Below are 12,365 nucleotides of genomic sequence, written 5' to 3'. Positions count from 1 at the left end.
AGAACTCCGCCTACATCAATTCAACCCTGGGAACTCGCCTCACCGTCGCTCACTACTTCACTGTTTGCGGCAGTAATTTAACATAATTTACCTCAGAAAAGGTATTTTTAGTGAAGTTTTTAGTTGGATTTGGAAGCTGTTTCACATGTTCAGTAATGCAATCTTAAACCTAATATGACTTTCTGCTCAAGGTCCTCTTAAATTTCTCACCTTTCACCCTTAACCCATGATCTCTGGTTTTAGTCCCACCCAACCTTAGTAAAAATAAAGCCTGCTTGCTTTAACCCTTTCTTAACCCCTCATAATTTTGAATTCCTCCTCTCAATCTTCAACATTCTAAAGAATACAGTCCCAGCCAATTAAATCTTTCCTTATAACTCAAGTTCTCCAGGCCCGGCAACATCCTTGTAAATTTTCTCTGTACTCTTTCAACCTTGTTTACATCTTTCCTGTAGGAGCTGACCAAAACTGCACACAATACTCCAAATTAGGCTTTTCCAACATCTTGTACAACTTCAACATAACATCCCATCTCCTGTACTCAACACATTGATTTATGAAGGCCAAAGTTCTAAAAGCTTTCTTTATAACCCTATCTACCTGTGACACCACTTTCAATGAATTATGTACCTGTATTCCCAGATCCGTTTGCTCAGTGCCCTACCGTTGGTCCTAACTTGTCTGCATTAAGTTCCATCTGCCATTTTTCAGTCCATTTTTCCAGTTGATGCAGATCCCTCTGCAAGCTATGATAGCCTCCTCACTCTCCATTACGCCCCAATCTTGGTGTCATTTGCAAATTTTCTGGTCCCGTTAACCATATTACCATCCAGATCATTGATATAGATGACAAATAACAAAGGACCCAGCACCAATCCCTGTGGCACACCATTTCTTACAGACCTCCAGTCAAAGAGTCAACCCTCTACAACCACTGTCTGGATTCTCCTCCAAAGCCAATGTCTAATGCAATTTGCTACCTCACCTTGAATGCCAAGCAACTGAACCTTCTTGACCAGCCTCCCAAGTGGTTGGTCACCAGTGCTGTGCCTTAGGGATCTGTTCTGGGACCCCTACTCTTAGTGATTTTTATAAATGACCTGAATGAAGAAGTTGCTGATGACACAAAAGTTGGGGATGTTGTGGATAGTGTGGAGGGCTGTCAGAGGTTACAGCCAGACATTGATAGGATGCAAAAATGGGCTGATAAATGGCAGATGGAGTTCAACCCAGATAAGTGTGAGGTGGTTCATTTTGGTAGGTCAGATATGATGACAATATAGTATTAATGGTAAGACTCTTGGCAGTGTGGAGGATCAGAGGGATCTTGGAGTCAGAGTCCATAGGACACTCAAAACTGTTGCACAGGTTGACTCTGTGGTTAAGAAGGCATACGGTGCATTGGCCTTCATCAACCGTGGGATTGAGTTCGAGCCAAGAGATAATGTTGCAGCTATATAGGACCCTGGTCAGACCCCACTTGGAGTACTGTGCTCATTTCTGGTCACCTCACTACAGAAAGGATGTGGATACCATAGAAAGGGTGTGTAGGAGATTTACAAGGATGTTGCCTGGATTGGGAAGCATGCCTTATGAGAATAAATTTAGTGAACTCGGCCTTTTTTCCTTGGAGTGACGGAGGATGAGAGGTGATCTGATAGAGGTGTATAAGATGATAAGAGGCATTGATCGTGTGGATAGTCAGAGGCTTTTTTCCAGGGCTGAAATGTCTAACATGAGAGGGCATAGTTTTAAGCTGATTGGAAGTAGGTACAGGGGAGATGTCAGGGGTAAGCCTTTACTCAGAGAGTGGTGAGTGCATGGAATGAGCTGCCGGTGACAGTGGTGGAGGTGTAAATGATAGGGTCTTTTAAGAGACTTTTGGATAGGTACATGGAGCCTAGAAAAAGAGGTCTATGGGTAATCCTAGTAATTTCTAACGTAAGTACATGTTCGGCACAACTTTGTGGACTGAAGGACCTGTATTGTGCTGCAGGTTTTCTATGTTTCTGTGTTTAGTAACAAGCAGCAGAGACAAGAGAGAATCGGTTGATGCTGTGCTCTTGGAGTTTCAGAAGGCCTTTGACAAGGTACCACGCGTGAGGCTGTTTAACAAATAAAAAGTCCACAATATTACAGGAAAAGATTCCAGCAGGGATAGAGTGGTGATTGATTGTCATGAGGCAAAGAGTGGGAATAAAGAGAGCCTTCTCTGGTTGATTGTTGGTGACTAGTGGTGTCCCACAAGGGTCTATGTTGGGACCAATTCTTTTTACATTATATGTCAATGATTTAGATGATGGAATTTATGGCTTTGTTGCAAAGTTTGCACACGATATGAAGGTAGATGGAGGGGAGGTAGTTTTGGGAAAGTAGAGAGGTTACACAAGGAGAGGAAATACAAAAAAAAATGAGGAGCAAAGTGACTTGGGCGTTCTTGTGCAGGATTCCCTGGAGATTAATTTGCAGGTTGAGTCTGTGGTGAGGAAGGCAAATGCAATGTTAGCAGTCATTTCAAGAGGACTAGAATATAAAAGCAAGGATGTAATGTTGAGACTTCATATGAAGCACTGGTGAGGTCTCACTTGAAGTATTGAGAGTGGTTTTGTGGCCCCTTTTCTGAGAAAGGATGTGCTGAAACTGAAGAGGGTTCAGAGGAGGTTCACAAAAATGATTGCAGGATTGAGTGGCTTCTCATATGAAGTACTTGTTTTTACTAGAATTCAGAAGAATGACTGCTGACCTCACTGAAATCTATCAAATGATGAAAGGTCTTGATTGAATAGATGTGGAGAGGATGTTTCCTATGTGGGAGAGTCTTAAGAGCAGAGGACACAGCCTCAGAATGGAGGTTCATCCTTTTAGAATGGAGATGAGGAGGAGAGTGGTGAATCTGTAGGATTCTTTGCTTCAGGCAGCTGTGGAGGCTAAGTCATTATGTAAATTTAAGGCAAAGATTTATAGATTCTTGATTAGTCAAGGCATGAGGAGAAAGCAGGAGATTGAGGCTGAGAGAAAAATTGGATCAGCCATGATGAAATGGCAGAACAGATTCGATGGGCCAAATGGCCTAACTTTGCTCAAATGTCTTATGTTGGAAAGCTTTTGGATCTTTAATGATGAAAGATGAAATATTCAATGGGAATCTGAAGGGAAACATATTCATTCAATGGTGAGTGTGTGGAATGAGCTGTCAGTGCAAGTGATGCATGCACATTTGATTTCAACATTTAAGAGAAGTTATGGATAAGTACATGGATGGGAGGGGTATGGAGTCTATAGTTTAGCTGCAGGTTGATGGAACTCAGTAGAATAATAGTTCAGCATTTATGAGATGGGCTGAAAGGCCTGTTTCTGTGCTGTAGTCTTCTATGACTCTATCTTAAGAGCAGTTGAATTTCAATTTCAGAGCAACATTCTTCAAACTTCTTTTCCAGTTAGAATCTGTTTCTTTTGTAAGATCACAGAATGGAAAGGAATATTAGAACAACGCCAAATATTGCAGGAGTACCATAGAACATTACAGCTCAGACACAGGCCTTTTGGCCCTTCTTGGCTGTACCGAACCATTTTTCTGCCTAGTCCCACTGACCTGCCCCGGACCATATCCCTCCATAGACTTCTCATCCATGTACCAGTCCAAGTTTTTCTTAAATGTTAAAAGTGAGCCCGCATTTACCACTTTATCTGGCAGCTCATTCCACACTCCCACCACTCTCTGTGTGAAGAAGCCCCCCCACCATGTTCCCTTTAAATTTCTTCCCCTTCACCCTTAACCCATGTCTTCTGTTTTTTTTTATTCCCGAGCCTCAGTGGAAAAAGCCTGCTTGCATTCACTCTATACCATATAACCATATAACAATTACAGCACGGAAACAGACTATCTTGGCCCTTCTAGTCCGTGCTGAACACTTACTCTCACATAGTCCCACCTACCTGCACTCAGCCCATAACCCTCCATTCCTTTCCTGTCCATATACCTATCCAATTTTACTTTAAATGACAATACCAAACCTGCCTCTACCACTTCTACTGGAAGATCGTTCCACACAGCTACCACTCTCTGAGTAAAGAAATTCCCTCTTTTCTTACCCTTAAACTTTTGCCCCCTAACTGTCAACTCATGTCCTCTTGTTTGAATCTCCCCTACTCTCAATAGAAAAAGCCTATCCACGTCAACTCTATCTATCGCCCTCATAATTTTAAATACCTCTATCAAGTCCCTCCTCAACCTTCTACACTCCAAAGAATAACGACCTAATTTGTTCAACCTTTCCCTGTAACTTAGGTGCTGAAACCCAGGTAACATTGTAGTAAATCTTCTCTGTGCTCTCTCTGTTTTGTTGACATCTTTCCTATAATTCAGTGACCAGAACTGTACACAATACTCCAAATTCGGCCTTACCAATGCCTTGTACAATTTTAACATTACATCCCAACTCCTATACTCAATGCTCTGATTTATAAAGGCCAGCATACCAAAAGCTTTCTTCACCACCCTATCCACATGAGATTCCACCTTCAGGAAACTATGCACCATTATTCCTAGATCACTCTGTTCTACTGCATTCTTCAATGCCCTACCATTTACCAAGTATGTCCTAATTGGATTATCCCTACCAAAATGTAGCACCTCACACTTATCAGCATTAAACTTCATCTGCCATCGTTCAGCCCACTCTTCTAACTGGCCTAAATCTCTCTGCAAGCTTTGAAACCCTACTTCATTATCCACAACGCCACCTATCTTAGTATCATCTGCATACTTACTAATCCAATTTACCACCTCATCATCCAGATCCTTAATGTATATGACAAACAACATTGGACCCAGTACAGATCCCTGAGGAACACCACTAGTCACCGGCCTCCAACCTGACAAACAGTTATCCACCACTACTCTCTGGCATCTCCCATCCAGCCACTGTTGAATCCATTTTACTACTTCAATATTAATACCTAACAATTTCCTAACTAACCTTCCGTGCGGAACCTTATCAAAGGCCTTGCTGAAGTCCATATAGACAACATCCATTGCTTTACCCTCATCAACTTTCCTCCTAACCTCTTCAAAAAATTCAATAAGATTTGTCAAACATGACCTTCCACGCACAAATCCATGCTGACTGTTCCTAATCAGACCCTGCCTATCCAGATAATTATATATACCATCTCTAAGAATACTTTCCATTAATTTACCGACCGCTGACATCAAACTGACAGGCCTATAATTGCTAGGTTTACTCTTAGAACCCTTTTAAACAATGGAACCACATGAGCAATACACCAATCCTCTGGCACCATCCCCGTTTCTAATGACATTTGAAATATTTCTGTCAGAGCCTCTGTTATTTCTACACTAACTTCCCTCAAGGTCCTAGGGAACATCCTGTCAGGACCTGGAATTTTATCCACTTTTATATTCCTTAAAAGCACCAGTACTTCCTCATCTTTAATTGGCATGGTTTCCATAACTTCTTTACTTGTTTCCCTTACCTTACACAATTCAATATCCTTCTCCTTAGTGAATACAGAAGAAAAGAAATTGTTCAAAATCTCCCCCATCTCCTTCAGCTCCACACATAGCTGTCCACTCAGATTCTCTAAGGGACCAATTTTATCCTTCACTATCCTTTTGCTATTAATATAACTGTAGAAACCCTTCGGATTTATTTTCACCTTACTTGCCAAAGCAACCTCGTATCTTCTTTTAGCTTTTCTATTTTCTTTCTTAAGATTTTTCTTACATTCTTTATATTCTTCGAGCACCTCATTTACTCCATGCTGCCTATATTTATTGGAGATATCTCTCTTTTTCCTAACCAAGTTTCCAATATCCCTTGAAAACCATGGCTCTCTCAAACTTTTAACCTTTCCTTTCAACCTAACAGGAACATAAAGATTCTGTACCCTCAAAATTTCACCTTTAAATGACCTCCTTTTCTCTATTACATCATTCCCATAAAACAAATTGTCCCAATCCACTCCTTCTAAATCCTTTTGCATCTCCTCAAAATTAGCCTTTCTCCAATCAAAAATCTCAACCCTGGGTCCAGTCCTGTCCTTCTCCATAATTGTATTGAAACTAATGGCATTGTGATCATTGGACCCAAAGTGCTCTCCAGCACATACCTCCGTTGCCTGACCTATTTCAGTCCCTAACAGAAGATCCAACACAACCCCTTCTCTAGTCGGTACCTCTATGTATTGCTGCAAAAACTATCCTGCACACATTTTACAAACTCCAAACCATCCATCCTTTTTACAGTATGGGCTTCCCAGTCTATGTGTGTAAAAGTAAAATCTGCCACAATCACAACCCTGTGCTTACTACAAATATCTGCTATCTCCTTGCAAATTTGCTCCTCCAATTCTCGCTCCCCATTAAGTTGTCTATAATACACACCTATAGGTGTTACTACACCTTTCCCATTCTCAATTCCACCCAAATAGTCTCCCCTGGACGAGCCTTCTAATCTATCCTGTCAGAGCACCGCTGTAATATTTTCTCTGACAAGCAACGCAACACCTCCCCCTCTTGTCCCTCCGGTTCTATCACACCTGAAGCAACGAAATCCAGGAATATTTAGTTGCCAATCACACCCCTCCTGCAACCATGTTTCACTAATAGCTACAACATATTTCCAAGTATCAATCCATGCTCTAAGCTCATCCACCTTTCTTACAATGCTCCTAGCATTAAAATAAATGCATTTTAAGAAATTCTCCACCTCTTCCTCTCTGTTTATCTCTAATTGTACAAAGAACTTTATTATCTTCTTTTTTCTTCCTTCTCCCATACATCTGATCCTGCACTCTGGTTCCCCTCCCGCCTTGTATCTAGTTTAAATCCACTGAAGCCTCTCTAGCAAACCTACCTGCAAGAACATTTGTCCCCCTCCAGTTCAGATGTAAACCATCCCACCGGAGCAGGTCCCACCTTCCCTGGAAAACTGCCCAATTATCTATAAATCTGAAGCCCTCCCTCCTTCACCATGTCTTCAGCCACGTGTTGATCTGCACTATCTTACTATTTCTAAACCCACCTGCACGTGGCACTGGTAGCAATCCTGAGATTGCTATCCTGGAGGTCCTGTCCTTTAACTTGGCACCTAACTCCCTAAACCCACCTTTCAGGACCTCCTCACTCTTCCTACCCACGTCATTGGTCCCTACGTGGACCACGACATCCGGCTGCTCACCCTCCCTCTTGAGAATACTGAGAACTCAATCCGAGATATCGCGGATCCTGGCACCAGATCCCTCTGTTCTACTGCACTCCTCAGTGCCCTACCTTGGTTTGACCTTGCAAAGTGCAATACTGCACACTTGTCTGTATTAAACTCCATCTGCCATTTTTCAGCCCACTTTTCCAGCTGGTCCAAATCCCTCTGCAAGCTTTGAAAACCTTCCTCACTGTCCACTACACCTCCAACCTTTGTATCATCAGCAAATTTGCTGAACCAATTTACCACATTATCATCCAGATCATTGATATAGATGACAAATAACAATGGACCCAGCACTGATCCCTGTGGCAAACCACTAGTCACAGGCCTCCACTCAGAGAAGCAGTCCTCCACTACCACTGTCTGACTTCTCCCATTTACTACCTCACCATGTATGCCTAGCGACTGTATCTTCCTAACTAACCTCCCATGTGGGACCTAGTCAAGGGCCTTACTGAAGTCCATGTAGACAACATCCACTGCCTTCCCTTCATCCACTTTCCTAAATCCTCCTCGAAGAACTCTAATAGATTTGTTAAACATGATCTACCACACACAAAGCCACGTTGACTCTCCCTACTAAGTCCCTGTCTATCTAAATACTTGTAGATCCTTTCTCTTAGTACTCCTTCCAATAATTTACCTACTACCAACATCAAACTTACTGGCCTATATTTTCCTGGATTGCTTTTAGAACCTTTTTTAAACAACGGAACAACATGAGCTATCCTCCAATCCTTTGGCACCTCACCCATAGATACTGACATTTTCAATATATCTGCCAGGGCCCCTGCAATTTCAACACTAGTCACCTTCAAGGTCTGAGGGAATGCCCTGTCAGCTCCTGAGGATTTATCTACTCTGATTTGCCTCAAGATAGCAAGCACCTGCTCCTCTTCAATCTGTATAGGTTCCATGACCTCACTACTTGTTTGCCTTATTTCCATTGACTCCATGCCAGTTTCCTTAGTAAATATAGACACAAAGAACCCATTTCTTTTGGTTCCATACATAGCCGACCTAGAGGACCAATGTTATCCCTTACCTGGTTTAGAGAGTATTGATCATGATCAGAGATTAAGGGAGCTAGGGCTTTACTCTTTGGAGAGAAGGAGGATGAGAGGAGACATGATAGAGGTGTACAAGATATGAAGAGGAATAGACAGAGTGGACAGCCAGCGCCTCTTCCCCAGAGCACCACTGCTCAGAACAAGAGGACATGGCTTTAAGGTAAGGGGAGGGAAGTTCAAGGGGGATATTAGATGAAGGTTTTTCACTCAGAATGGTTGGTGCATGGAATGTACTGCCTGAGTCAGTGGTGGAGGCAGATACGCTAGTGAAATTTAAGAGGCTACTGGACAGGTAGATTGAGGAATTTAAGGTGGGGGATTATATGGGAGGCAGGGTTTGAGGGTCAGCACAACATTGTGGGCCGAAGGGCCTGTAATGTGCTGTACTATTCTATTCTATGGCCAAAGTTAACTGGACGGATATCCTAGAAAAGACAGTGGAACAGCAATGGCAGGTATTCTTGGGAATAATGTACACGGTGCAAAATCAGTTAATCCCCCGGAGAAGGAAGGATTCAAAGGGGGAAAAGGGGCCACAGTGGTTAACAAAGATTGCATAGCATTAAAAAAAAGGAAGTATGACAGAGCTAAGGTGAGTGGGAGGACAGATGATTGGGAAATTTTTAAGGAACAACAGAAGTTAACTAAAAATGCAATACGGGGAGAGAAAATGAGGTACGAACTCAAGCTAGCCAGGAATATAAAGGAGGATATCAAAAGCTTTTTTAGGTATGTGAAGAGAAAGAAGATAGTTAAGAACAATGTTGGGCCCTTGAAGAATGAATTGGGTGAAATTGTTATGGGAAACAGAGAAATGGCAGAAGAATTTAATAAGTACTTTAGATCTGTCTTCACTAGGGAAGACACAAGCAATCTCCCAGATGTATGGATGGGCCAAGGACATAGGGTAACAGAGGAAATGAAACAGATTGATATTAGGAAGGAAACAGTGATGAGTAGACTGATGGGACTGAAGGCCGACAAATCCCCAGGTCCAGATGGTCTGCATCTTAGGGTACTAAAGGAGGTGGCCCTGGAAATTGCGGATGCATTGTTAATCATTTTCCAGTGTTCCTTAGATTCAGGATAATTTCCTGAGGATTGGAGAATGGCTAATGTTATCCCACTTTTTAAGAAAGGAGGGAGGGAGAAAACAGAGAACTATCGTCCTGTCAGCCTAACATCAGTAGTGGGGAAGATGCTAGAGTCCATTATTAAAGATGAAATAGTGGCATACCTAGATAGCAGTGATAGGATTGGGCCGAGCCAGAATGGATTTACAAAGGGCAAATAATGCTTGATTAATCTATTGGAATTTTTTAAGGATGTAACCAGGAAGTTAGACAAGGGAGATCCAGTGGATGTAGTGTACCTCGATTTTCAGAAGGCATTTGATAAGGTCCCACATAGGAGATTGGTGGGTAAAATCAGAGCTCATGGCATTGGGGGGAAGATATTGACATGGATAGAAAACTGGTTGGCAGATAGAAAGCAAAGGGTAACGGTGAATGGGTGTTTCTCGGAATGGCAGGTGGTGACTAGTGGGGTGCCACAGGGCTCGGTATTGGGACCACAGCTGTTTACGATTTATATAAACGATTTAGATGAAGGCATCGAGAATAACATCAGCAAATTTGCTGATGATACTAAGCTGGGTGGCAGTGTGACATGTGATGAGGATGTTAGGAGAATTCAGGGTGACTTGGATAGGCTGAGTGAGTGGGCAGATACTTGGCAGATGACATTTAATGTGAATAAGTGTGAGGTTATCCACTTTGGGAGAAAGAACAGGAAGGCAGATTATTATCTGAATGGTGTAGAGTTAGGTAAGGGAGTAATACAAAGAGATCTAGGAGTATTTGTTCATCAGTCACTGAAGGTGAATGAGCAAGTGCAGCAGGCAGTGAAGAAGGCTAATGGAATGTTGGCCTTTATTACAAAGGGAATTGAGTACAAGAGCAAGGAAATTCTTTTGCATTTGTACAGGGCCTTGTTGAGACCATACCTGGAGTATTGTGTACAGTTTTGGTCTCCAGGGTTAAGGAAGGACATCCTGGCTATAGAGGAAGTGCAGCGTAGATTCACGAGGTTAATTCCTGGGATGTCCAGACTGTCTTACACAGAGAGGTTAGAAAGACTGGGCTTGTACGCGCTGGAATTAAGGAGATTGAGAGGGGATCTGATTGCAACATATAAGATTATTAAGGGATTGGACAAGATAGAGGCAGGAAATATGTTCCAGATGCTGGGAGAGTCCAGTACCAGAGGGGATGGTTTGAGAATAAGGGGTAGGTCATTTAGGACAGAGTTAAGGAAAAACTTCTTCTCCCAGAGAGTTGTGGGTGTCTGGAATGCACTGCCTCAGAAGGCAGTGGAGGCCAATTCTCTGGATGCTTTCAAGAAGGAGCTAGATAGGTATCTTATGGATAGGGGAATCAAGGGATATGGGGATAAGGCAGGAACCGGGTATTGATAGTAGCCATGATCTCAGAATGGCAGTGCAGGCTCGAAGGGCCGAATGGTCTACTTCTGCACCTATTGTCTATTCTATCCTTTTGCTCTTAATATACCTGTAGAAGCTCTTAGGATTATCCTTCACCTTGACTGCCAAAGCAACCTCATGTCTTCTTTTAGCCCTCCTGATTTCTTTCTTAAGTATTTTTTGCACTTTTTATACTCCTCAAACATCTTATTTCCTCCCTGTTTCCTATACATCTCTCTATTCTTCTTTATCAGAGTTCCAATATCCTTAGAGAACTGTGGTTCCATATTCTTATTCACTTTGCCCTTAATCCTGACAGGAACATACAAACTCTGCACTCTCAAAATTTTTCCTTTGAAGGCCTCCTAATGACATCCTTGCCAGAGAACAACCTGTCTCAATCCACGCTTTTTAGATCTTCAAATTTGGCCTTTTTCCAGTTTAGAACCTCAACCCGAGGACCAGATCTACCTTTATCCATAATCAAGTTGAAACTAATGGTGTTATGATCACTGGAACAAAGTATATCCCTACACACACTTCCATCACCTGCCCTAACTTGTTTCCTAATAGCAGATCGAATATTGCATCCTTTCTGTTGGTACCTCTATACATTGATTTAGAAAACTTTCCTGAACACATTTTACAAACTCTAACCCGTCTAGACTTCTAACAGTGTGGGAGTCTCAATCAATATAACCATATAACAATTACAGCACGGAAACAGGCCATCTTGGCCCTTCTAGTCCATGCCAAACGCTTACTCCCACCTAATCCCACCGACCTGCACTTGGCCCATAACCCTCCATTCCTTTCCTATCCATATACCTATCCAATTTATTTTTTAAGGGACAATAGCAAACCTGCCTCTACCACTTCTACTGGAAGCTCATTCCATACAGCTACCACTCTGAGTAAAGAAGGTCCCCTCGTGTTACCCCTAAACTTTTGCCCCCTAACTCTCAACTCATGTCCTCTTGTTTGAATCTCCCATACTCTCAATGGAAAAAGCCTATCCACATCAACTCTATCTATCCCCCTCATAATTTTAAATACCTCTATCATGTCACCCCTCAACCTTCTACCCTCCAAAGAATAAAGACCTAACTTATTCAACCTTTCTCTGTAACTTAGGTGCTGAAACCCAGGTAACATTGTAGTAAATCTCCTCTGTACTCTCTCTATTTTGTTGACATCTTTCCTATAATTTGGTGACCAGAACTGTACACAGTACTCCAAATTCAGCCTTACCAATGCCTTGTACAATTTTAACATTACATCCCAACTCCTATACTCAATGCTCTGATTTATAAAGGCCAGCGTTCCAAAAGCTTTCTTCACCACCCTATCCACACGTGATTCCACCTTCAGGGAACTATGCACCATTATTCCTAGATCACTCTGTTCTACTGCATTCCTCAATGCCCTACCATTTATCATGTATGTCCTATTTTGATTAGTCCTACCAAAATGTAGCACCTCACACTTATCAGCATTAAACTCCATCTTCCATCTTTCAGCCCAGTCTTCTAACTGGCCTAAATCTCTCTGCAAGCTTTATGTTGAAAATTAAAATCCCCTAAT

The 12,365-nt window shown here is 42.2% G+C and overlaps 1 protein-coding gene across 3 annotated transcripts in view; it reads left to right on the top strand.

Moving 5' to 3' along the window:
• LOC132405061 (diacylglycerol kinase theta-like) overlaps window positions 1-12,365 on the top strand; it is a 345,666-nt gene that overhangs the window by 319,739 nt on the left and 13,562 nt on the right. The gene's annotated exons all lie outside the window — the stretch shown is intronic.

Source organism: Hypanus sabinus, chromosome 14 (genome assembly GCF_030144855.1).
Source record: "Hypanus sabinus isolate sHypSab1 chromosome 14, sHypSab1.hap1, whole genome shotgun sequence".
In the NCBI taxonomy this organism is placed as follows: domain Eukaryota; kingdom Metazoa; phylum Chordata; class Chondrichthyes; order Myliobatiformes; family Dasyatidae; genus Hypanus; species Hypanus sabinus.
Note: the sequence above shows the minus strand (reverse complement) of the source record. Positions and strands in the feature narration are given on the sequence as shown.